The sequence below is a fragment of the Hordeum vulgare genome, chromosome 3H (genome assembly GCF_904849725.1).
Source record: "Hordeum vulgare subsp. vulgare chromosome 3H, MorexV3_pseudomolecules_assembly, whole genome shotgun sequence".
In the NCBI taxonomy this organism is placed as follows: Eukaryota; Viridiplantae; Streptophyta; class Magnoliopsida; order Poales; family Poaceae; genus Hordeum; species Hordeum vulgare.
Window position 1 is genome coordinate 571,301,439 of NC_058520.1, and position 27,441 is coordinate 571,328,879.

A 27,441-nucleotide genomic window follows, 5' to 3' on the forward strand; every position below is an offset into this window, starting at 1 on the left:
CAAGGTCCCCCTCCCTCCTCCTATATATATGGGGCTTTTAGGGCAGATTTGAGACGACTTTCTCACGGCTGCCCGACCACATACCTCCATAGTTTTTCCTCTAGATCGCGTTTCTGCGGAGCTCGGGCGGAGCCCTGCTGAGACGAGATCATCACCAACCTCCGGAGCGCCGTCACGCTGCCGGAGAACTCTTCTACCTCTCCGTCTCTCTTGTTGGATCAAGAAGGCCGAGATCATCGTCGAGCTGTACGTGTGCTGAACGCGGAGGTGCCGTCCGTTCGGTACTAGATCGTGGGACTGATCGCGGGATTGTTCGCGGGGCGGATCGAGGGACGTGAGGACGTTCCACTACATCAACCGCGTTCTCTAACGCTTCTGTTGTACGATCTACAAGGGTACGTAGATCACTCATCCCCTCTCGTAGATGGACATCACCATGATAGGTCTTCGTGCGCGTAGGAAATTTTTTGTTTCCCATGCGGCGTTCCCCAACAGATATGTGGGTGGACCGGCGCTTGGGTACTGCCCTTACTTGGACAAGCATCCCACTTATGATTAACCTCTCTCGCAAGCATCCGCAACTACAAAAGAAGAATTAAGACAAAGTCTAACCATAACATTAAACTAGTGGATCCAAATCAGCCCCTCACGAAAAAACGCATAGACTGGGTTTAAGCTTCTGTCACTCCAGCAACCCATCTTCTACTTACTACTTCCCAATGCCTTCCTCTAGGACCAAATATGGTGAAGTGTTATGTAGTCGACGTTCACATAACACCACTAGAGGAAGAGACAACATACAACATATCAAAATACCAAACGAATATCAAATTCACATGACTATTATTAACATGACTTATCCCATGTCCCCAGGAACAAAAGTAACTACTCACAAAACATAATCGTAATCATGATTAGAGGTGTAATGAATATCCTCAAGGATCTGAACATAAACTCTTCCACCAAGTAATCCAACTAGCATCAACTACCAAGAGTAATCAACACTACTGGCAACCTTACAAGTACCAATCGGAGTCGTGAGACGGAGATTGGTTACAAGAGATGAACTAGACTTTGGAGAGGAGATGGTGGTGATGAAGATGTTGATGAAGATGCCTCCCTTCCGACAAGAGGAGTGTTGGTGATGACGATGGCGATGATTTCCCCCTCCGGGAGGGATGTTTCCCCGGCAGGATCGTCCTGCCGGAGCTCTAGATTGGATCTGCTCAAGTTCCGCCTCGTGGCTGCGGCGAAACCACGAAAAAGCTCCCTCTTGATTTTTTCCAGACCAGGACGCTTCATATAACAAAAGAGGGGGGCTAGTGGGCCTTCAGGCAGCCCACAAGCCTGCCCTGTGCCACTAGGTGGGTGGTGGCCGTGGGCAAGCTTGTGGAGCCCTGGTGGCCCCCTCCGGTAGTTCTTTCGCCCAGTATTTTTAATATATTCCAGAAAAAATCGACGAAAATTTTCAGGGCATTTGGAGATGTGCAGAATAGTGGACTAGGATTTGCTCCTTTTCTAGTCCAGAATTCCAGCTGCCTGAATTCTCCCTCTTGAAATAAACCTTGCAAAATAAGAGAGAAAAGGCATAAATATGGTACCACAAGTAATATAACAGCCCAAAAAGCAATAAATATCAACATGAAAGCATGATGCAAAATGGACCTATCAACCTCATGATACGTCTCAAACGTATCTATAATTTTTGATGGTTTCATGCTGTTATCTTGTCAACTTTGGATGTTTTATGTACCTTCTATATCTTTTTGGGACTAACTTATTAATTTAGTGCCAAGTGTGAGTTCCTGTTTTTTCTGTGTTTTTGACTCTTTCCAGATCTGATTTTGGAACGGAGTCCAAACGGAATAAAATCCCGGAAATAATTTTTTCCAGAACGGAAGAAGATCAAGGAACTTGAGGGCCAAGGTAGGAGAGCCACAGGGGGGCCACAAGCCCTGTAGCCGCCACCAGGGGGCGGTGGCTACCAGGCTTGTGGCCTCCCTGGATCCCCCTGCCCTAGCTCTTTCGCCTATATATTGCCTAAAATCGAGAAAACAATCAGGGCATCCACGAAAACACTTTTCCGCCGCCGCAAGCTTCCGTTTCCGCGAGATCTAATTTGGAGACCCTTCCCGGTGCCCTGCCGGAGGGGACTTTGGAGTTGGAGGGCTTCTACATCAACATCATCATCTCTCCAATGACTCGTGAGTAGTTCACTTCAGACCTATGGGTCCGTAGTTAGTAGCTAGATGGCTTCTACTCTCTCTTGGATCGTCAATACAAAGTTCTCCATGATCTTCATGGAGATCTATCCGATGTAATCCTCTTTGGCGGTGTGTTTGTCGAGATCCGATGAATTGTGGATTTGTGATCAGATTATCTATGATATATATTTGAGTCTTTGCTGATTTCTTATATGCATGATTTGATATCCTTGTAAGTCTCTCCGAGTCTTGGGTTTTGTTTGGCCAACTAGATCTATGATTCTTGCAATGGGAGAAGTGCTTGGTTTTGGGTTCTTACCGTGTGGTGACCTTTCCCAATGACAGTAGGGGCACCAAGGCACACATCGTGTAGTTGCCATCAAGGGTAACAAGTTGGGCTTTGTCGTAGATATGAGATTATCCATCTACATCATGTCATCTTGCTTAAGGCGTTACTCCGTTCTTTTGGACTTAATACACTAGATGCATGCTGGATAGCGGTCGACGTGTGGAGTAATAGTAGTAGATACAGAAAGTATTGGTCTACTTGTTTTGGACGTGATGCCTATAGATATAATCATTGCCATAGATGACGTCACGACTTTGCGCGGTTCTATCAATTGCTCGACAGTAATTTGTTCACCCACCGTCTACTTGCTTTCATGAGAGAAGCCACTAGTGAACACTACGCCCCCCGGGTCTATTCACACCTATCGTTTCCACTTTCGCTTTTACTTTGCTTTGTTACTTTTTTGCTTTCAGTTCTCACTTGGCAAACAATCTATAAGGGATTGACAACCCCTTCATAGCGTTGGGAGCAAGTTTTTTGTGTTTGTGCAGGTACTTGTGATACTCCTTCACTGGATCGATACCTTGGTTCTCAAATTGAGGGAAATACTTACCACCGCTGCGCTACATCACCCTTTCCGCTTCGAGGGAACACCAACGCAAGGCTCCAAGGCCACGGGGGAAATCCTTTGCATATTTGCCTAGGAAGTCCCTTAAGGCATAGCCGTAGCAGAAGGATTCCTGGTGTCGTTGTTGAGGAGTATCAAGACAAGAACAGTCTCCCGTCAGCACATTTCTGGCGCCGTTGGAAGGTCTTTTGTTGGAGTAGCAGAAGTATTTCTGGCGCCGTTGTCGGGGAAGGAGGGATCTATCCAAGTAGGTCTCACAAATCATCTCTTGCATTTACTTTTTTGCCAGTTGCCTCTCGTTTTCCTCTCCCCCACTTCACATTTGCCGTTTTCATTTGCCTTTCTCCTTTGCCTTTTTCGTTCGCCCTTTTCTCTTGCTTGCTTTCTGTTTCCTTGTGTTGCCATGTGCCTTCAATATGCTTGCATCTTCGCTTGCTGAAAATCTAGTGATATGGATCCTCATCCACTTGCTAATCTCTTTAAGAGATCCAATTATGTGGATCCAATTGCTAGTGAGTTGAGTGCACTTGACTATCTTTATGGAGTTTTTCTTAAGATGCGTGAATCTGAAAATCGTGATGAAGAAATTCATGAAGTGATTCACGAGGGCTCCTTGAATGAAAAGCATGATTGCAATGGTTTCACTATAAATCCTATTAGTGACAATCATGCTAAAAATATGCAAAGCCCTAAGCATGGGGATGCTAGTTTTGCTATGTCCGCCACTTGTTGCAATGATCATGAGTGGGGCGATGATTTTCTTATGATCTTGAAAAATTGTTTAAACCTCATGATGAATATGATATTTGCAATATTATTGAAAGTGGGTCTGGAGAAATCATGACTTTAGTTGATGATAATCCCACTATTTTTGAAGAGCGTCAACTTTGCATGCATGTGGATCATGAAAAGAATATCCTATGTGATAGTTACATTGTTGAATTCGAATATGATCCCACATGTAATTATTATGAGATAGGAAAATATGGTGGTAGAAACTTTCATATCACTAAATCACCTCTCGTTATGTTGAGATTGCTATTGGCTCTTTCTTCTTCCTTGCATATGGCAACTATTGGTTGTCTTGACAATCTGTTTTCCTATAAAATGCCTATGCATAGGAAGTATGTTAGACTTAGATGTGATTTTCACATGCTTTATGATGCTCTCGTTGTGCTTCAAGTCTTCTCTTTTGTGTGAGCATCATTGATCTATCAATGCCTAGCTAAGGGCGTTAAACAATAGCGCTTGTTGGGAGGCAACCCAATAAATCTATCCTTTTTATTTCTGTTTTGTGTTTTCCACACTTTCATAATTCTGTTATGATTGTGTTTTTTGTGTTTATTTTTGCGTTTGTGCCAAGCAAAACCGTTATGATTAGTCTTGGGGATGATCGTTTGGTCATGCTGGAAAAGACAGAAACTTTCTGCTCACGAAAAGAATTTTCAGTTTTTTCTGTAAGAGATTTTGAGTTGATTATTTTTGTTCTGATTTCTACGCAAATTCTTCATACTGTCGTTATTTTTCAGAATTTTTTATGTACCAGAAGTATACAAAGTATACAGATTGCTACAAACTGGTATGCTGTTAACAGATTCTGTTTTTTGTTGTGTTGGTTGCCTATTTTGATGAAACTATGGATTGTATTGGGAGGTATTAGCCATGGAAGATTGAAAATACAGTAACCCAACATCAGCATAAGTAGAATTTAAGTTTGCTATAGTACCTAAGGAAGTGGTGGTTTGCTTTCTTATACTAATGTTATCACGAGTTTCTGTTTAAGTTTCGTGTTGTGAAGTTTTCAAGTTTTGGGTGAAGTTCTTATGGACAAAGAGATAAAGAGTGTCAAGAGCTCAAGCTTGGGGATGCACAAGGCACCCCAAGAGATTCAAGGATGCCGTAAAAGCCTAAGCTTAGGGATGCCCCGAGAAGGCATCCCCTCTCTCGTCTTCAATCCATCGGTAACATTACTTGGGGCTCTATTTTTATTCACCACATGTTATGTGTTTTGCTTGGAGAGTCTTGTATCGTAGGAATCTTTTATTTTTGTTGTGTCACAATCATCCTTGCTGCACAGCTAGAGAGAGAGACATGCACTCACCGTGATTTTGTCGAGCTTCACTTATATCCTTTGGTAGACAATTCAGCTCACATGTGCTTCACTTATATCTTTTGAGCTAGTTGATTTTGCTCTATGTGCTTCACTTATATCTTTTAGAGCACAGCGGTGCGTGGCTTGGTAGTTGATCTATGCTGTGAAAGTAGTCTCAAAAGGGGTAGTTATCCAAAGGGATACGAAAACTTCCACCTTCATGTGCATTGAATAGTTAGAGAAGTTTGATTCATCTCAATTAGTTTTGAGTTGTGGTGTTGGTAATATTGAAGTTATGCTAGTAAGGTGTTGTGGGTCTAGAAATACTTGTGTTGAAGTTAGTGATTCCCGTAGCATGCACGTATGGTGAACCGCTATGTGATGAAGTCTGAGCATGATTAGTCTTTTGATTGTCATCCTCTGTGTGGCGGTCGGGATCGCGCGATGGTTTATACCTACCAACCCTTCCCCTAGGAGTATGCGTTGAATGCTTTGTTTCGATTAGTAATAAAACTTTTGCAACAAGTATATGAGTTCTTCATGACTAATGTTGAGTCCATGGTTTAGATGCACTTTCACCTTCCACCATCACTATCTTCTTAGTGACGTGCAACTTTCGCCGGTGCACAAAACCCACCATTAGCCTCCCTCAAAACAGCCACCATACCTACCTACTATGGCTTTTTCAAAGTCATTCCAAGATATATTGCCATGCAACTACCACCATGACATGTTCCACCACTTCTACATTGCCATTGCATGATCGTAAGATAGCTAGCATGATGTTTTCATTAATGTATATGCCATGCTAGATCATTGTCACGATACACTACCGAAGGCATTCCATATAGAGTCATCGTTGCTCTAAGTTTTGAGTTGAAAGTGTGATGATCATCATTGATGGAGCATTGTCCCATGTGAGGAAATAAAAGAGGCCAAATAAGCCCACCAAAATAAAAAAATAAAATAAAAAAGAGAGGCCAAAGATCCCACCAAAAAAATGATGAGAGAAAAAGAGAGAAGGGACAATGCTACCACCTTTCCACACTGGTGCATATTAAGCACCATGATCTTCATGATTGAGAGTCTCTCGTTTTGACACCACCATATAGCTAGTGGGAAATTTTCATTATATAACTTCGCTTGTATATTCCAATGATAGGCTTCCTCAAAATTGCCTTAGGTCTTCGTGAGCAAGCAAGTTGGATGCACACCCACTAGTTTTCTTTAAGAGCTTTCACATACTCTTAGTTCTAGTGCATCATTCGTATGGCAATCCCTACACATTCACATTGATATCTATTGATGAGCATCTCCACAGCTCATTGATATGCCTAGTTAATGTGACCATCTTCTCCCTTTTTGTCTTACAACCTCCACGACACTCCACACCACTTATAGTCCTAAAACCATGGCTCACGCTCATGTATTGCATGAGAGTTGAAAAGGTTTGAGAAAGTAAAGGTGTGAAAAAAATTACTTGCCAATATCGGGGTTGTGCATGATTTAAATTCGTTGTGCAATGATGATAGAGCATAGCCAGACTATATGCTTTTGTAGGGATAACTTTCTTTTGCCCTTGTTATTTTGAAAGTTCATGATTACCTTGCTAGTTTGCTTGAAGTATTATTGTTTCCACGTCAATAGCAAACTATTGTTTTGAATCTAATGGATCTGAACATTCACGTCACATAAGAGGAGTTACAGAGGACATCTATGCTAGGTAGCATGAAAGCATCAAAAATTCATTCTTTATCATTTCCCTACTTGAGGACGAGCAGGAGTTAAGCTTGGGGATGCTTGATACGTCTCAAACGTATCTATAATTTTTGATGGTTTCATGTTGTTATCTTGTCATCTTTGGATGTTTTATGTACCTTTTATATCTTTTTTGGGACTAACTTATTAATTCAGTGCCAAGTGCCAGTTCCTGTTTTTTTTGTGTTTTTGGCTCTTTTCAGATCTGATTTTGAATGGAGTCCAAATGGAATAAACACAAATAGCTTGCTCCCAACGCTTGTAACCCTTGATGGCAACTACACGATGTGTGCCTTGCTGCCCCTACTGTCACTCGGAAAGGTCACCACACGGTAACTTGTTCCACTTCATACTTCCTTGAGATCAAGTTGCTCCCGAAGTGGTTCTCCATGTTCTGAATCCATATTTCAGCCTCTAGCTGGGTCATTGGTCCAGAGACTACAAGTCCAGCTTCATACTCCATATGGTATGGTTGAGGTTTTGGGGATGAGACGGGTAAGAGAGGGAGGGAGATACACACAATACAAACAATATTTTTGAGAATAGGTTTTATTTGTGGCCGTCAGAAAAATACACACCAATGACGGCTCACAAATCATCGTATCTAACGTGAGTATATAAAAGGGGTTTGGACTACTAATGGTCATATAATTATTCGAACGTTTCGGGGTCTTTGAGTTCTTCGGGTCTTGAGAGTCTTCAATTGGTGTAGCTTCAATTTCCATGATGAAATCCTCTTTACTTTGAAGTGGGAGTCGGTTGATCCTTCACGTGGTCAAAGGGGAAAGGGCATTGTCTAATTATGTGAGGTGAGAGAGAACGTTTGATGAAATCAGAAGAGATGAGAAGTAAAAGGTGTTCTTGAAAAATAGAAATTTTGAGAGATCCTTTCCTAAGAAATTTCCAGTTTCTAGGGTCACGTCCTATAGTCAACATGTGCTCTGATACCATTTCTGTAGCGACCCGACTCAAAACGAGTCAAGCCTCTGTGTTTCTGTGCCATCCCTGGATCAGTATGCTGGCACACACAGTACATCAATGTATATATCAAAGTGCAATCACATGTAAATAGCGTAAAACTGATATATACCTTAAATATCTCAGCGGAAGCAGTCAAGGGAGTGGAGTCCCAATAAACACCAACGGCAAGTTGAGTGTAGACCGTAACCCTGAATCGTACTCTTACTCGTCGAAGAAAAATATCTGCAACATAAGACGTTGCAGCCGTGTAGGTCAGCATATTGAATATGCCGGCAAGTCACATAAGAGAGGGGTGAAAAGTAATCATCTATACTATATGCATATATGGCAGGTGGGGCTATAAGTTTTTAGCGAAAAGCAAGTTTTCTCCTACATCAAGAGGGGCTAAAAGCAAAATGTTACTACAAAGGTTGGTTGTTAACGAGATGGTTCCGCCAACCAGTTCTCGTACCCGAGTTGTCAATAATTACCCTCATCAAATATATATAATGGTGATGAGAAATCCAGATAACTTCAGTTCCTTTGGCTCAGGTTGTCCATGACCGTGGACACGGCTAATCGATTAGGTTTGGGTACTCTCCAGAGTTTTGCAGGAGCAAGCTATTTGTGTTTGTGCAGGTACTTGTGATACTCCTTCACTGGATCGATACCTTGGTTCTCAAACTGAGGGAAATACTTACCACCGCTGCGCTACATCACCCTTTCTGCTTCGAGGGAACACCAACGCAAGGCTCCATGGCCAGGGGGAAATCCTTTGCATATTTGCCTAGGAAGTCCCTTAAGACGTAGCTGTAGCAGAAGGATTCCTGGTGTCGTTGCTGAGGAGTATCAAGACAAGAACAGTCTCCCGTCAGCACGTTTCTGGCGCCGTCGGAAGGTCTTTTGTTGCAGTAGCACCTCACCCAGTGACAGAAGGGGTAGCGAGGCACGTATCGTGTTGTTGCCATCAAGGGTAAAAAGATGGGGTTTTCATCATTGGTTTGAGATTATCCCTCTACATCATGTCATCTTGCTTAAAGCGTTACTCTGTTCGTCATGAACTCAATACACTAGATGCATGCTGGATAGCGGTCGATGTGTGGAGTAATAGTAGTAGATGCAGAAAGTATCGGTCTACTTGTCTCGGACGTGATGCCTATATGCTAGATCATTGCCTTAGATATCGTCATGACTTTGCGCGGTTCTATCAATTGCTCGACGGTAATTTGTTCACCCACCGTGCTATTTGCTATTATGAGAGAAGCCTCTAGTGAACACTATGGCCCCCAGGGTCTACTCCACACCATATTTTCATCCTTACACCTTTTTACTTCGTTGCACTTTCCGCCTTCAGATCTCACTTTGCAAACAATCTTGAAGGGATTGACAACCCCTTTGAAGCGTTGTGTGCAAGCTTGTTTGTGTTTGCGCAGGTACTTTGGACTTGACGAGGCCCTCCTTGTGGTTCGATACCTTGGTTCTCAAAGTGAGGGAAATACTTACTGCTCCTGTGTTGCATCACTTTTTCCTCTTCAAGGAAAAAACCGGCGCAAACCAGAGAAGTAACAAGAAGAATTCCTACGCGCCAGGGAAGGACTTTTGTTGCCGCAGTAGAAGAATTTCTGGCGCTGTTGCCGGGGAGGAAGATCAAGTTAAGAACTCATCCAAGTAGGTGTCGCAAACTCATCTCTTGCATTTACTTTGTTTGCCAGTTGCCTCTCATTTTCCTCTCCCTCACTTCACTATTTGCCTTTTTTCGTTTGCCTTTTTCATTCGCCCTTTTCTCTCGCTTGCTTTCTGTTTGCTTGTGTGCTATGTGCCTTCAATATGCTTGCATCTTCGCTTGCTGAAAATCTAGTGATATGGATCCTCATCCACTTGCTAATCTCTTTAAGAGATCCAATTGCTAGTGAGGTGAGTGCACTTCACTATCTTTATGGAGTTTTGCTTGAGATGCGTGAATCTGAAAATTGTGAGGAAGAAAATTATGAAGTGATTCACGAGGGCTCCTTGGATGAAAAGCATGATTGCAATGGTTTCACTATAAATTATATTAGTGACAATCATGCTAAAAATATGCAAAACCCTAAGCTTGGGGATGTTAGTTTTGCTATGTCCACTACTTGTTGCAATGATCATGAGTGGGGCTATGATTTTTCTTATGATCTTGAAAATTTATTTAAGCCTCGTGATGAATATGATATTTGCAATATTATTGAAAGTGGGTTTGGATAAGTCATGACTTTAGTTGATGATAATACCACTATTTTTGAAGAGCGTCAACTTTGCATGCATGTGGATCATGAAAAGAATATCCTATGTGATAGTTACATTGTTGAATTCGAATATGATCCCACATGTAATTATTATGAGAGGGGAAAATATGGTGGTAGAAACTTTCATATCACTAAATCACCTCTCGTTATGTTGAGATTACTATTGTCTCTTTCTTCTTCCTTGCATATGGTAACTATTGGTTGTCTTGACAATCTGTTTTCCTAAAAAATGCCTATGCATAGGAAGTATGTTAGACTTAGATGTGATTTTCACATGCTTTATGATGCTTCCATTGTGCTTCAATTCTTGTCATTTGTGTGAGCATCATTCAATTATCAATGCCTAGCTAAGGGCGTTAAACAATAGCGCTTGTTGGGAAGCAACCCAATGAATTTATCTTTTTCTTTCTGTTTTGTTGTGTCCACACTTTCACAATTCTGTTGTGATTATGTTTTTTGTGTTTCTTTTTGTGTTTGAGCCAAGCAAAACCTTTATGACTAGTCTTGGTAATGGTTGTTTGATCCTGCTGGAAAAAGACAGAAACTTTTCGCTCACGACATGATTTTTCATTTTTATTCAGAAAGAGATTTTGAGTTGATTCTTTTTTCTGCTGATTTATATGCCTTTTCCCCTGGATGTCGTAATTTTTAATATTTTGTGAGGTACCACAAGTATACGAAGTATACATATTGCTACAGACTGGTCTGTTTTTGACAGATTCTGTTTTTGTTGAGTTGGTTGCTTGTTTTGATGAAACTATGGTTAGTATCGGGGGGGGGGGGGTACTAGCCATGGAAAAGTGAGAATACAGTAGCCCATCATCAAATAGATGGAATTCAAGTTTCCTACAGTACCAAAAGAAATGGTAGTTTGTTTTCTTGTACTAATGTTATCACAAGTTTTTGTTTAAGTTTTGTGTTGTGAAGTTTTCAAGTTTTGGGTGACGTTCTCATGGACAAAGAGATAAGAAGTGGAAAGATCTCAAGCTTGGGGATGCCCAAGGCATCACAAGCCAAATTCAAGGACACCAAAAAAGCCTAAGCTTGGGGATGCCCCGGGAAGGCATCCCCTCTTTCGTCTTCAATCCATCGGTAACATTACTTGGAGCTATATTTTTATTCACCACATGATATGTGTTTTGCTTGGAGCGTCTTGTATCTTAGGAGTCTTTTCTTTTTGTTGTGTCACAATCATCCTTGCTGCACACCTTTTTGAGAGAGAGAGACATGCACTCATCGTGATTTTGCTAGAATGCTCTAGTTCTTCACTTATATCTTTTGAGCTAGATACTTTTGCTCTAGTGCTTCACTTATATCTTTTGAGCTAGATACTTTTGCTCTAGTGCTTCACTTATATCTTTTGAGCTAGATACTTTTGCTCTAGTGCTTCACTTATATCTTTAGAGCACGGCGGTGCGTGATTTGGTAGTTGGCTTATGCTATGAAAGTAGTCCCAAATGTGCTAGGTACCCAAAGAGGATGCAAAAACCTCCATCTTCATGTGCATTGAATAGAAAGAGAAGTTTTGATTCCTCTCAATTAGTTTTGAGACGTGGATTCGATAATATTGAGAGTTATGTTAGTAGGGTGTTGTGAATCTAGAAATACTTGTGTTGGAGTTAGTGATTCCCGTAGCATGCACGTATGGTGAACCGCTATGTTAGGAAGTCAGAGCATAATTGATCTATTGATTGTCATCCTTTGTGTTGAGGTCAGGATCGCGCGATGGTTAACACCTACCAACCCTTCCCCTCGGAGTATGCGTTTAGCACTTTGTTTCGATTAGTAATAAAAACTTTAGCAATAAGTATATGAGTTCTTCATGACTAATGTGAGCCCATGGTATAGATGCACTTTTTTTTTGAAAGCTTACTGTGAGGGAGCCCCCCACAGTCTTTTATTGATAACAAAAAGACTGTACAAGAGTTACAGATATTTACAAATAATTACAAAGGTACAAAAAGCTTTAAAAGGAGCTACTGATCCATGATTCCAACTTGGAGAGTACAGAGCCTTTCAGCCTATGCTTAAGCAAGGCCAAATCCAGCAGAAAACCAGCCTTCCAACCTCTAAAAGAAGGTCTAATATTCTTGAAAATCCAACCATTTCTCTGTTTCCAAATGTTCCAGGATGTCAAGATCAAAATCTCTGTAAAACAAGGGCCACTGAAAGCGATTTTTGCATTTTTCAAACATTCTGAAACAGAATTTCCTGTCCAGTCAAACTGTAAGTAATTCCATATACGAATACTGAAATGGCAAGAAAAGAAGAGATGATCTCTATCCTCAAGCAGATGAGCATGGCACAGAACACAATCATTGTTTTCAGTGACTTTCCACTGCCTTCTCAGCATCATATCCTTTGTATTAATTCTATCATGTAAGAATAACCAGGCAAAGAATTTGTGCTTGGACATACATCTTGACTTCCAAATCATTTTGGAGGGACCATGGACAGGAGGCAAAGATCATGTATAGATGCACTTTCACCTTCCACCATTGCTAGCCTCTCTAGTGCCGGGCAACTCTCGCTGGTGCACAAACCCACCAAATTCCTTCCGCAAAACAGCCACCATACCTACCTACTATGGCATTTTCATAGCCATTCCGAGATATATTGCCATGCAACTACCACCGTTCCATCTCATGACTTGTGCCGTCACTCTCATATTGCCATTGCATGATCATACTAGATTGTTGCACATTCCGGTACACTGCCGGAGGCATTTCCTATGGAGTCATCATCATTGTGATCTTTGAGCTGTGAGTAAATAAAAGTGTGATGATCATCATTATTAGAGCATTGTCCCATGTGAGGAAATTAAAAAGGAGAGGCCAGAGAGCCCAAAAAAAGAGAGAAAAGAAAAAAAGAGGCCTAAGAGCCCAAATAAAAAAAAGGAAATGAGAGAAAAAGAGAGAAGGGACAATGCTACTATCTTTTTCCACACTTGTGCTTCATGTTAGCACCATGTTCTTCATGATTGAGAGCTTCTTGCTTTGTCACTACCATATGCTAGTGGGAATCTTCGTTTTATAACATGGCTTGTATATTCCAATGACGGGCTTCCTCAAAATAGCCCTAGGTCTTCTTGAGCAAGCATGTCGGATGCACACCCACTAGTTTTCCTCTTGAGCTTTCACATACTTATAGCTCTAGTGCATCTCTTGTATGGCAATCCCTACTCATTCACATTGATATCTATTAATGGGCATCTCCATAGCCTATTGATACATTTAGTCAATGTGACCATCTCCTCCTTTTTGTCTCACAAGCACCACCACACTCTATTCCACCTATAGTGCTATATCCATGGCTCGCGCTCATTTATTGCGTGATAGTTATAAAAAGTTTGAGAAAGTAAGAGTGTGAAAACAATTACTGGACCAATTCCGGGGTTGTGCATGATTTACATTAGTTGTGTGAGGATGATGGAGCATAGCCAGACTATATGATTTTGTAGGGATAACTTTCTCTGGCCTTGTTATTTTGAAAGTTCATGATTACCTTGCTAGTTTGCTTGAAGTATTATTGTTTTCATGTCAATAGCAAACTATTGTTTTGAATCTTACGGATCTGAACGTTCATGCCACACGAAAGAAGTTACAAAGGACAACTATGCTAGGTAGCATTCCACATCAAAAATTCATTCTTTATCACTTCCCTACTCGAGGACGAGCAGGATTTAAGCTTGGGGATGCTTGATACGTCTCCAATGTATCTATAATTTTTGATGGTTTCATGCTATTATCTTGTCAAACTTTGGATGTTTTGCATGCCTTTTATTTATTTTCTAGGACTAACTTATTAACTCAGTGCCAAGTGCCACTTCATGTTTTTTATTCATGTTTTTGACCCCTTTCGGAGGAGATTTTGAAACTGAGTCCAAACGGAAGAAAATCCCAAAAAAGATTTTTTTCTGGAACAGAAGAAGATCGGAGGATTTGGGAGCCAAGCCAGAAGAGCCCGAGGGGCCCCACAAGCCCCCACCCCGCGGCCAGGGGGGGCGCGCCATCCAGGATTGTGGGCCCCCTGGAGGTCCCCTCACCTAGATCTTGCGCCTATATATTCCCAAATATTCCCAAAAAAATCAAGAGACGATCACAATTACTTTTCCGCCGCCGCAAACTTCTGTCTCCGCAAGATCCCATCTGGGGCACGTCCTGGTGCCCTGCCGGAGGGGGGATTCGGATACGGAGGGCTTCTTCATCAACACCATGACCTCTCCGATGATGCGTGAGTAGTTCACCATAGACCTACGGGTCCATAGCTAGTAACTAGATGGCTTCTTCTCTCTCTTGGATCTTCAATACAAAGTTCTCCATGATCTTCATGGAGATCTATCCGATGTAATCTTCTTTTGCGGTGTGTTTGTCGAGATCCGATGAATCGTGGACTTATGATCAGATTATCTATGAATCTTATTTGAGTTTCTTCTAATCTCTCTTATGCATGATTTCATATCCTTGTAATTCTCTTCGAGTTGTGGGTTTTGATTGGCCAACTAGATCTATGATTCTTGCAATGGGAGAAGTGCTTGGTTTTGGGTTCATACCGTGCAGTGACCTCACCCAGTGACAGAAGGGGTAGTGAGGCACGTATCGTGTTGTTGCCATCAAGGGTAAAAAGATGGGGTTTTCATCATTGGTTTGAGATTATCCCTCTACATCATGTCATCTTGCTTAAAGCGTTACTCTGTTCGTCATGAACTCAATACACTAGATGCATGCTGGATAGCGGTCGATGTGTGGAGTAATAGTAGTAGATGCAGAAAGTATCGGTCTACTTGTCTCGGACGTGATGCCTATATGCTAGATCATTGCCTTAGATATCGTCATGACTTTGCGTGGTTCTATCCATTGCTCGACGGTAATTTGTTCACCCACCGTGATATTTGCTATTATGAGAGAAGCCTCTAGTGAACACTATGGCCCCCAGGGTCTACTCCACACCATATTTTCAGCCTTACACCTTTTTACTTCGTTGCACTTTCCGCCTTCAGATCTCACTTTGCAAACAATCTTGAAGGGATTGACAACCCCTTTGAAGCGTCGGGTGCAAGCTTGTTTGTGTTTGCGCAGGTACTTTGGACTTGACGAGGCCCTCCTTTTGGTTCGATACCTTGGTTCTCAAACTGAGGGAAATACTTACTGTTCGTGTGCTGCATCACCCTTTCCTCTTCAAGGGAAAAACCGACGCAAACCAGAGAAGTAACAAGAAGAATTCTTATGCGCCAGGGAAGGACTATTGTTGCCGCAGCAGTCCTCAACACTCTTTTTTGGTGTTGTTGTCGGGAGTGTACCACTTTGGTATGTGGAATATGGTAAGGGAACATTTATTATATGTGTTGAATTTTATCTACACACCTTACTATGGAAAACAATCATTTGAGAGGCTTGTTCGGGTATCTTGACCTCACACACAATTGGTAAGATATGAACCTCTACCCACTGAAAATATTGGTTATGAAATTCCTTACACAAGTGATGGAACAATACATCATGATATGCACCTACTTTTTAAGGATGAACTATGTGGATTATTTTCAGCTTGCATGATTATTGAGGGATGAAGTTAAAAAATAAGTTGTTCCCTTCATTTTTGGAGGGAAAAACATTGATATGGTATATACCAATTGATGATTCAGATTCATGGGACTAGATCCGAGCGAAGCTGGAGTTCGATAATAATTTTTACCCTATGCACTTGGTTCATTGTGATCGGAATTATATTTATATTTTTTTGCTTCGTGAAGGAGAAAGTATCATTCAATCTAGGGGGAGGCTTAAGGACTTAATGCTCAAATGCCCCAATCATGGGCACTCGAGAGATATTATTGTTCATATTTTTATGTTAGGCTCCCTCTTCACTTTAAAGAAAAGCTTCACTCTTCTTGTGCTGGTTCTTTCTCAAGTCGAGATACTAAATTCAAATGGGATCTTATTGAAAGAATTGAACTAAACTCTCAAGATTGAGAGGTCTAAAACGATAAAAAAGTTAGGTATAAAACTTGAATATGATTGTGTTAAGTCTTTTGTCAAAACATATGTTTTTCACGAGCTTAGTACAAAATATGGACTTGATTCTAAGTAAATTGTTAACTTCTAAAAATATTTTGCTTCTCATGTTGATCTTCCTAAAAATAAATGGTTTAAATTTCATGAAGCCCTTAAATATACTTGTGATCCTATTATTACCAAAACTAAAATACAAGCTTATTCCACTAATCCTGCTATACCCACTGCTTATATTGAAATGCCTATTTTCCCTCTTAGAATTAAGGATACCTCTAAGGTTTGCTACATAAAAGTTATATTAAGGCACTCAAACCTTCTAAACAAATTAAATTATAACCTTTAATAGCATTGGTCAAAGATCTCTTGGTTGAAAATATTGATAAGCACGTTATTTATTTGTGTGAAGATGCTTCAAGAATTTCTAAACCTCCTAGGAATGAACATGATACTAAGATAGATAAGAACAAAGAGTTGTAGGCATGCCTATTGTTCCTGTTAAAATTGGAGATCATTGTTATCATGGTTTGACATGATATTGGTGCTAGTATAAGTGATATTCTTTCGTATCTTTACCAAGAAGTTATGCATGATACTTCACCTCTTGAAATGAAGGAGATTTATGTCACTATTCAACTTGTAAATAGGGATACGATTACACCGTTTGGATTGTAAGAGATGTTGAAGTTTTGTGTGGTAAGATAAAAACCCAACTAATTTCTTAGTACTTGTATGTGCACAAGATATTTTTTGTCCCATTATATTTGATAGACCCTTCTTGAATATTGTTGATGTTGAAATCGATTATGCTAAATAGGAAGTTAAAGTTAATATTGATGATGAATCTCATGAATTTAATTTCTCTGATTTAACCAAAAAAATATCATGCTAAAGATTTACCAAATGAGGATGTTATTATTGTTCTTGCCTTTATTCTTATTCCTCATATTGATCCTTTAGAGCAATATTTGTTACATCATGAGAACGGTATATATATAAATGAAAAAATGGAAATAGACGAAATATGTTTTAGGTAAGAACCTTTTCTTAAGAATAATTTGCTTGTTGGAAATTCCTTGAGATCCTCCATTACCTAAAAGTGATCCTTTTTTTTCCACGATCAAAGTGACCATGTGTTTGAATTAAAGAAATCCTTGATATTTTGAATATGCTTATCTTGACTTAAAGAAAATATATATCCTCTTATTGTCAAAGCCAACCTTCTAGTGCACGAAAAAAGAGATTATGAAAAACTGTAATAAACAACATGTTGCAATTGATTATACTCTGAATGATCTTAAGGGCATTAGACGAACTATGTGTGAACACATATTCTGTATGGGAGTGAGATGCTAAACCCATTGTTGATCATTAACGGTGATTAAATACTAAGTAAATAAAGTGGTAAGGAATGAATACTGAAATTTGCAAAATTTAAAAAAAATCCATGATCTAAAAATATTTTCACAATTTCAAATAAAGGTTCAGGATTGTGAACAAATGTTCTCGGATTCAAAAATATTCATGGATTACAAAAAAGGTCCGTTGATTCAAAAGATGTTTGCTGATTAAAGAAATGTTCATGACTTTGAAAAATGTCATGCATTTCAAAAAAAATCCATTAACCAAAAATTGTTTGTCATTTAAAAAAAGTTGCCAATATGTTTTGTCATTTTAAAAAATGTTTGCTGACTAACGCCGTGCAGCGCACCGCTCACCTATTAGGCCGGTGCACACTACTTGCCTTATATTGGCCCAGCCGGCACTACTTGCGCATCTTACATATTTTTTTTCCAGATATAACGCATTACTGGCTGGCAAATCCTAAACGGCGCCTTGACTGCATTTTTCTTCTACTAGCAAAAGGGCCCGTGCGTTGCAACGGGAGAAAAAATACCACACGCTTTTAATATTTTTATAATCATTTTGATTTATTAAAATAATAAGCTAACTAACTAATGTAGTAAGTCCTATCCTATTTTGTTGATAAATCAATGCATCCATTGTTAATTCCACCATGATGAGAAATTGAGCGGGACAAGCAAAGCAAAACAAAGAGGCTACGTGAATTGATCAATGGACTGTTATCTTATTTCACTCATGGGGTAGAGAATGTCGGATGAGATGACAAACTGAAGGTGGTGTTCCATTCTCTGTCTCTACAACAATACAATTTTACATTCAATACATTCATTCATCAGCAAACAAATCGCCACAAAACAAAATTTCTTGTCGTTGCTTAGCACACGGTTTGAGGCAAGGGGAGGGGATCTCACCAGATGATGAGTTCCTGCCGGAGGAGGGGATACGATGAGGGAAGCAAGGGTTAGGCGCCTCTATCTGGCCATAAGGAGTCGCCGTTGTCGCGCCATAACCTTGGAGTTCTCCGTGTGAGCCATGGAGGCCCGCCTCCACCTGCAAGTACTTCGCTCCGCCGCGCCGCCGCCGTTCTGCATCGAGCAGACACATCATCCCCAGTCACTGTAGCTGTCGCGTTGATTTGATCCAGAAGTTGTGCTCGAGCGCCAAAACGGGGGCAGCAAGCGGGCAGAGGTACGATAGCGGAGGCGGGTGAGTTGAGATCGACAACAGTGGTGGTTGAGGTCGGCCGCGGCGGCGAGTGGTGTGGCAACGGCCTGGGCACACGCCAGGGTGGACCAGGGTCGACGCGATGCGCTCGAGCGCCGCAACGGGGGCAGTGAGCGGGGAGAGGTACGGCCGCGGAGGCGGGTGGGTTGAGATCGGCAGCGGTGACGCTTGAGGTCGGCCACGGCGGTGAGTGGTGTGGCGGCGGCCTGGGCACAGGCCAGGGTGGCCCAGGGTTGACTGGAGGAGGCGATGCGTACGGGTATAATTTTTGCAGCGAATCGTTTTTCCTTTATGTTGCAGATAAATGATGGAGCGCGGGTTGAATAACAAAAATTACAATTTTTTTTTATAAAAATGGTGCAGTGAGTTTTCCGACGAAAGCAATAACCTCTTTATTACTACTAGTAAAAGGGCCCGTGCGTTGCAACGGGAGAAAAAAATATCACACGCTTTTAATTTTTTTATAATCATTTTGATTTATTAAAATAATAATCTAACTAACTAATGTAGTCAGTCCTATCCTGTTTTGTTGAGAAATCAACCCGTCCACTGTTAATTCCACCATGATGAGAAATTGAGCAGGACAAGTAAAGCAAAACAAAGAGGCTATGCGAATTGATCAATGGACTCTTATCTTATTTCACTCATGGGGTAGAGAATGTGGGATCAGATGACAAACTGAAGATGGTGTTCCATTCTCTTTCTCTACAACAATGCAATCTTAAAATCAATACATTCATTCATCAGCAAACAAATTCCCACAAAATAAAATTTCTTGCCGGTGCTTGGCACACGGTTGGAGGCATGGGGAGGGGATCTCACCAGATGACGAGTTTCTGCCAGAGGAGGGGATACGATGAGGGGAGCAAGGGTTAGGCGCCTCTATCTGGCCATAAGGAGTCGCCGTTGCCGCGCCATAACCTCGGAGTTCCCCGTGTGAGCCATGGAGGCCCGCCTCCACCTGCAAGTACTTTGCTCCGTCGCGCCTTATCCGCGCTGTCGCCGTTCTGCATCGAGCAGACACATCATCCCAAGTTGGTGTAGCTGTCGCATTGATTTGATCCAGAAGCTGTGCTCGAGCGCCGAAACGGGGGCAGCAAGCGGGCAGAGGTACGACCGCGGAGACGGGTAGGTTGAGATCGAAAGCAGTGGTGGTTGAGGTTGGCTGCGGCGACGAGTGGTGTGGCAGCGGCCTGGGCACAGGCCAGGGTGGACCAGGGTCGACGCGATGCGCTTGAGCACCACAACGGGGGCAGTGAGCGGGGAGAGGTACAACCGCGGAGGCGGGTGGGTTGAGATCGGCAGCGGTGGCGGTTGAGGTCGGCTGCGGCGGCGAGTGGTGTGGCGGCGGCCTGGGTGGCGCACGGTCGACGGGAGGAGGCATGCGTACGGTATAATTTTTTCAGTGAATCGTTTTTTCCTTTTGCGTTGCAGATCAATGATGGAGCGCGGGTTGAATAACAAAAATTACAGGGGCTTTTTTATAAAAATGTTGTGGTGGGTTTTCCGACGGAAGCAATAGCCGCTTTATTATTACTAGCAAAAGGGTCCGTGCGTTGCAACGGGAGAAAGAAATACCACACGCTCTTAGTTTATAAAAAAATGGTCTATAATCTGAGAATTTGTAGTTACGACACAAACAAATATGGTCTTATCCTACAAAAGTGCAGTTCAAAATTTCACAGGTCTTCTATTTTAACACGTCTTGCATGTAGATTTAATACGTACAAAGAATTAGTCAAGTGACCTTCAGTTTCATCTCCAATCCTGATTTTGTTGACGTGTTCATACCTAACCCGGATGAGTACCGGTATGAAAGAAAGACGAATAATGACTTATTTATTAAGATTGCACCCTAGATAGTATTTTTATTAAACGTTTAACAGATAAAATAATATCATATTTAAATTCTACATATTTTTCTAATCAAATTCCATATATAATATGTTCAATTTGGAGTTACGGTTTAAAAGATATGAGTATTTTAAAAAACATTTAATATATACTACGAGTTTAATGTTAAAACATCAGGGGGTTTTCTATGAAATATCATGACGGACTAAGAATACCTATTTCTTTTATTAGTAGGTATAGATTGATGTAAAGATTGCAATGGGTTTAGTCCCACATCACGTGCTAGATCCTCACCCCATCCGTCTCTCCCCGATGTCCGCCACTTCCCCGCCTCCCGGAGCGATGCCGCCGTCGTCCTGCATCCCGATCGGATCGGGAGCCGCCGCTCGATCTGAAGCAAAACGTGCACACAGGCAAAGCAACGGCGCCTAGGGTGGGATCCGACGGGAATGGGTCCGTGGCGGCCGTATCTGAGCGAGGGAGTACGGATCTGAGCGACGGCGCGCTGGAGATGCGACTGCGAGCTCGGGCGTTCATGACGGTTCCTGGTAGAGAGAAAATGGTGAGGCGGAAGAAAGAGAAGAGGGAAGAAGAAGGGGTGGGCGGCGCTGCTCGCCTGGGTCGCCGGCGAGGCTCTGCACGAAGTTGGTCGACGGGGTCGGGCTACGACGGAGGGAGCTTGGGGTGCAGTCAAGCTCGGGAGCTCCTCTTACAAATTCTTACAAATGTAGGGGGCTTTTTGAAAACATGAAGCATTTCCTCAGATCCACGTATGAAGGGACTGCGGGTTGAATGTCATAAACAGCAAGGGCTTTTTTATAAAACCACCTCGGTGGGTTTTCCGACGAAAGCGATAGCCTCTTTATATATATACTAGCAAAAGGGCCCGTGCGTTGCAACGTAAGAAAATAAATACCACACGCTTTTAATCTTTTTATAATCATTTTGATTTATTAAAATAATAAGGTAACTAACTAATGTAGTCAGTTTTATCCTATTTTGTTGAGAAATCAACCCGTCCATTGTTAATTTCACCATGATAAGAAATTGAGCGGGACAAGCAAAGCAAAACAAAGAGGCTACGTGAATTGATCAATGGATCTTATTTCACTCATGGAGTAGAGAATGTGGGATCACATGACAAACTGAAGGTGCTGTTCCATTCTCTGTCTCTACAACAATACAATCTTACATTCAATACATTCATTTGTTAGCAAATAAATCCCCACAAAACAAAATTTCTTGCCGGTGCTTGGCACACGGTTGGAGGCATGGGGAGGGGATCTCACCAGATGATGAGTTCCTGCCGGAGGAGGGGATACGATGAGGGGAGCAAGGGTTAGGCGCCTCTATCTGGCCATAAGGAGTCGCCATTGTCGCGCCATAACCTTGGAGTTCCCCGTGTGAGCCATGAGGCCCCCTCCGCCTGCAAGTACTTCCCTCCGCCGCGCCGCTGCCGTTCTGCATCAAGCAGACGCATCATCCCCAGTCACTTTACCTGTCGCGTTGATTTTGATCCAGAAGCTGTGTTCGAGCGCCGAAAAGGGGGCAGCAAGCGGGCAGAGGTTCGGCCGCGGAGGCGTGGTGGGTTGAGATAAACAACAGTGGTGGTTGAGGTCGGCCGCGGCGGCGAATGGTGTGGCAGCGGCCTGGGCATAGGCCAGGGTGGACCAGGGTCGACGCGATGCGCTTGAGCGCCGCAACGGGGCAGTGAGCGGGGAGAGGTACGGCCGCGGAGGCGGGTGAGTTGAGATCAGCAGCGGTGGCGGTTGAGGTCGGCCGCGACGGCGAGTGGTGTGGCGGCGGCCTGGGCACAGGCCAGGGTGGCCCAGGGTCGACGGGAGGAGGCGATGTGTACGGGTATAATTTTTGCAGCGAATCGTTTTTTCCTTTTGCGTTGCAGATAAATGATGAAGCGCGGGTTGAATAACAAAAATGACACGGGTTTTTTTATAAAAATGTCGCGGTTGGTTTTTGACGGAAGTTATAGCCTTTTTATTATTAGGGGTATAGATATTTAAAAACGGTGGGAATACAAAGGTGGGAAACAATTTTTTGACGATGCCATTATCTGTTCGGAGGGTGACGTGTTGAAGAGAACTTCCTTGCTACGTGTTGTAGTTAACCAGGTTGAAAACGTCACGTACATTTAAGCCGCATTCGGATGCCCTCCGCTCCGCGACTCCGCGCCGGAGCGGAGTGGCGTGCAGTTACATTTTCCGGAGCTGGTCAAAGGCCGCTCCGCTCGCTCCGCTCCGGGGAGCGTTGCCGAACAGGAGGTTAGTAGGTAGGGTGTCTTAGAGATGGTTTCTCGTCAAAGTTGTTTAGATTCTGTTTAGGGAAGTCATCATGTGTGAAATGTAAATCGGACGAAGTGTTTGTACGGAGTTTCTTTTTGCGTTGCACATAAATGATGAAGCGCGGGTTGAATAATAAAAATTACATGATTTTTTTTATAAAAATGCCGCGGTGGGTTTTTCAACGGAAATAATAGCCTCTTTATTATTAGGTATATATATATATTATTATTATAGGTATAGGTATAGGTATAGGTATAGGTATAGGTATAGGTATAGATTATTAGGTATAGATTTCCGCGATGGAGCGCACACCCCCTCCTCCAGGCCTATGTTTCTTTTTTTCCTGTACTTTTAACGTGCAAAACAATACATGCGCGGGTGCGATTTGGACAGACTCATTGATCTTTGTACGTTGCGCAAAACAACCCGACCACCTAACCCTTATGCTTACGTCCAAATTTTTCGTTTTTTTTCTTCTTTTTATTTTATTGGAAAGATCTTGTTCGTTTACTTTTTTTGTTTTCACTTTTTATTGGAACAGCTTTTTTTAGGGTTTTACTCTCTTTTCCCCAAAATGCGTGAAAGTTTTCTTCATATTCGTGAAAAAAATCAAAATCAATGAACTCTTTTTCAAAATTTGTGAACTATCTCAAATTCAATGAAGTATTTTCCAAAATCAATGAATTTTATTTCAAATTGGATGAACATTTTTTCAATCATTGCAAATTTCCAAATTTGATGCTTTTTAAATTGAATAAAAAAATTATGTTTTGTGATCTTTATTTAATGTAGTGAACTTTTTTGAAATAAGTGAGATTTCTTGAATTCCTGATGTTTATTCAAAATTAGGTGAACTTTTTTTCTAACTCTTTCACTTTTTCGAATTCCTAATTATTTTTAAAATTTTAAAAATTCAACGGTCAAAGGATAGATGTCTTTTTTTTAGGAAGTCAAAGGATAGATGTCAAGGGTTAAATGTCAACTGATCGTTGCGAGCCTATGTTTTTTTTTTTGTTTTTGAGAAAACGTTGCGAGCCTACGTATGGAGCGATCGAACGAGCAGAGTGAAAGATCGGTCTTAATGGGCTGGCCGACACGAACTACTGCGTGAGCGCCGGCTCAGAAAACTGCCGCAAAAGGCGCCCCATAGGAGGTCCTCTACAAGCTGTTATTCTTATGAAAACAACGCCACAGGCACATGAGTAAAAGATGCACGCACGTCAAAAACCTTATTTTTCTATTTATATACAAATTTTATGCAGTGTTTTAACTTTTTTAGCATGCAGTGTTAAAAAATTGCTTACGGAACTTTTATAAAATGTTATTGGCGTTCAGAAAAATGTTCACGCGTTTCGGAAACAAGTTCTTGTCATTTCTTAAAACTGTCTATGCAGTGTCAAACAAATGTTCACGTAACTTTAAAAAGTGTACATAAAAAACGTTCATGTGTTCCTAAAAATGGCCATGTCATATAAAAATGTTTACACTATGTAAATAAAATGTTCGCCTAATTCAAAAGAATGTTCCATAGCATTAAAAACAAATGTACGTCACATTTGAAAACAATGTTCATGAATTTCAAAATAATATAGTCCTGACATTTATTTAAAAATGTTTATAGAATGCAAAAAAAATGTCAACCTAGTTAAAAATTGTTTTGAATCATTCAAAAAAATTGTTTCAACGTGTATTTGAAAAATCCTTAACATGTAATAAAAAGTTAAAATACATGTATTTACAAAAATCTATATTATGTTTTTGAAAAGTATTCTACACATATAAAAAATGTACAACCTGAACCTCACAACGATGAAGCAACTTCCAAACTCTACAATGGCGGCCCTGGCATCGATGCACGCTTCCTGTGGTGGTCATGGCATCGATGCACATTTCTTATGATGAAGACGGTCGTTGAATGGAGCTATGGTGGTTCTCAAATGCTCCGGGATGCGCTCGTCCAGCTCGAGTTTGTGCTCTCATCTTCTTGCTCATGCTCGAAGCTCCTCAGAGCTCCAATGATCCATGGCTCTGCGCTACCTTGACACGGTCGGCTTATCCAACAACGGCGACAAATTAGATACGTGAGTACAGCGATAGTTATGCGGGCTTAGCTCGGTAGAAACAGGGACAACACCGACAACGCCACCTCATATATACTACCGCACTCTGGCTCATATATCATCAACGTATCTATATTTTTTTATTTGTTCATACTAATATATTATCATACTTTATAGCAATTATATAGTATTTTATATTATTTTTTGGACTAACCTATTAATCCAGTGCCGAGTGTTAGATCCTATTTTTTGCGTGTTTTTGATTTTTTTTAAAAATCAATACCAAACAAAGTCCAAATATGATGAAATTTTACGGTAATTATTTCTGGACCAAATAGACCCTACAAGCTTGGGGAGGACACGAGAAGGCGTATGGGTAAGCGACGAGCAAACATGTCATGCCCTTGGGGTTGGGCGTGCCCCCCGAGCTCGTGGCCCACCCGTACATGGTCTTGACCTAATTGCACTTCTATAAATCCTCAAATATTACCAAACCTACAAAGAGCCACCCGAAACACTTTTTCTGCTACCGAAGGCTCTGTTCCGTCGTGATCCCATCTGGAGACCATGTCTGGTACCCTGTCGGAGGGGTAATCGATCACGGAGGTCGCCTACATCAACCTTGTTGCGTCCATAATGATGTGTAAGTAGTCCATCAGAGACGTATGGGTCCATAGCTAGTAGCTAGATGGCTTCTTCTCTCTCTTTGTGTTGGAAATATGTCGTAGAGGCAATAATAAAGTGGTTATTATTATATTTTCTTGTTCATGATAATCGTTTATTATCCATGCTAGAATTGTATTGATTGGAAACTCAAATGCATGTGTGGATACATAGACAACACACTGTCCCTACTGAGCCTCCAATGGACTAGCTCGTTGATCAAAGATGGTCAAGGTTTCGTGGCCATAGACATGTCGATGAAGGCGCGGTAAGTCTTGAACAGGCCGCTGGTGAACTGCGAGCCATTGTCGGTGATGATGCGGTTGGGGACGCCGAAGCGGCACACCAAACCCTTAATGAACTTGAATCTGCACCCTGTCGGTATGGCCTAGACAGGCTCCACTTCCGTCCACTTGGTGAAATTGTCGATGGCAACGTAAAGGAAATGATAGGTACTGGCCACGTGAGGGAAGGACCCGAGGATGTTCAGTCCCCAGACCGCGAAGGGCCACGAGAGAGGAATGGTTTGGAGACCTTGTGTTGGATGATGAATCTCCTTGGCGTGGAACTCGCTAGCCTCGCATGCGTGGACTAGCTCCGCGGCATCCTTGAGTGTTGTGGATTAGTAAAAGCTAATGTGAAACGCCTTGCATGTCACGGTGCGCGAGGATGAGTGGTGGCCGCAGTCGCCTCCGTGAATGTCCGCGAGCAGCTCGCGCCCTTGCTCCTTGGAGATTCACCACGGCGTGACTCCGTTTGGGCGGTGGCGGTACAGCTCACCTTCTTTCAGGTGGTAGATTGCAGCTTGGCGTACCACACGCTCTGCTTCTACATCGATCTTCGAGAGGACGCCACCCTCCAAGTAAGCCCTGATCTCCGTGGTTCAGCTCTCAGGCTGTAGCTCGAGCGCCAACAGCAAGCGGGCACCCGAGGGTGCCCCGCAGTCTGGTGCGCCCATGGGTGGTGCAGGGGGGAGTTCCTCGTGAGGTACCGTGGGGCTGATGGCTGGAGGCACCACTGGCGGCTTAAGGAGCCGCTCCTCTAATATATCAGGGCGTTGTGGCTCGCGGCGAGGAGCGCGCTTGGCGATCTCGTCCGCCTCACTGTTGTCATCGGGGGTGTTGGAGATCCATACCCATGAAGCGTTGCTCGAGCCTGCGCACCTCCTCCACGTAGGTTGCCATGTGCTCATCTTTGGGCTTGTACTTCTTGTTGGATAAGTTGACGTGGAGTTGCGAGTCCCCCTTCATGACGATGCGCCTCACTCCCAGCACGATGGCGACCTTGAGCCCAGCGATGAGTCCTCATAATCGGCGATGTTGTTGGAGACCTTGTCGGTACACGTGAAATAGAGTTGTACTACATAGCAAAGCTTCTCACCTGGGGCATAGTTAGAACCACGCCAACCCCCGTGCCATGGCGCGTGAAGGCCCCATCGAAGTGCATGCTCTAGCCCTTGGAGGAGGCCTCCTCGGGCCAGGGTGACTCCTCGTGAGGCTCGTCCTGGCATGGGTCCATCCATTCATTTGTGAATCGCTAAGGCCACGTCCTTGATGGTCCAGGTGGTGAGCAACTCCAACTCGAAGGGTTGCAATTCGATGTTCCACTTGGCGACGTGGTATGTGGCATTCGGGCTTCGCATGACCTCATCCACCGGGTACGAGGAGATCACCCTGATCGGGTGCCCTTGGAAGTAGTGATGCAGCTTCCTTGAGGCCAGGAGGAGCTTCTGGTGCATGGGGTACCGTTCACGCGCA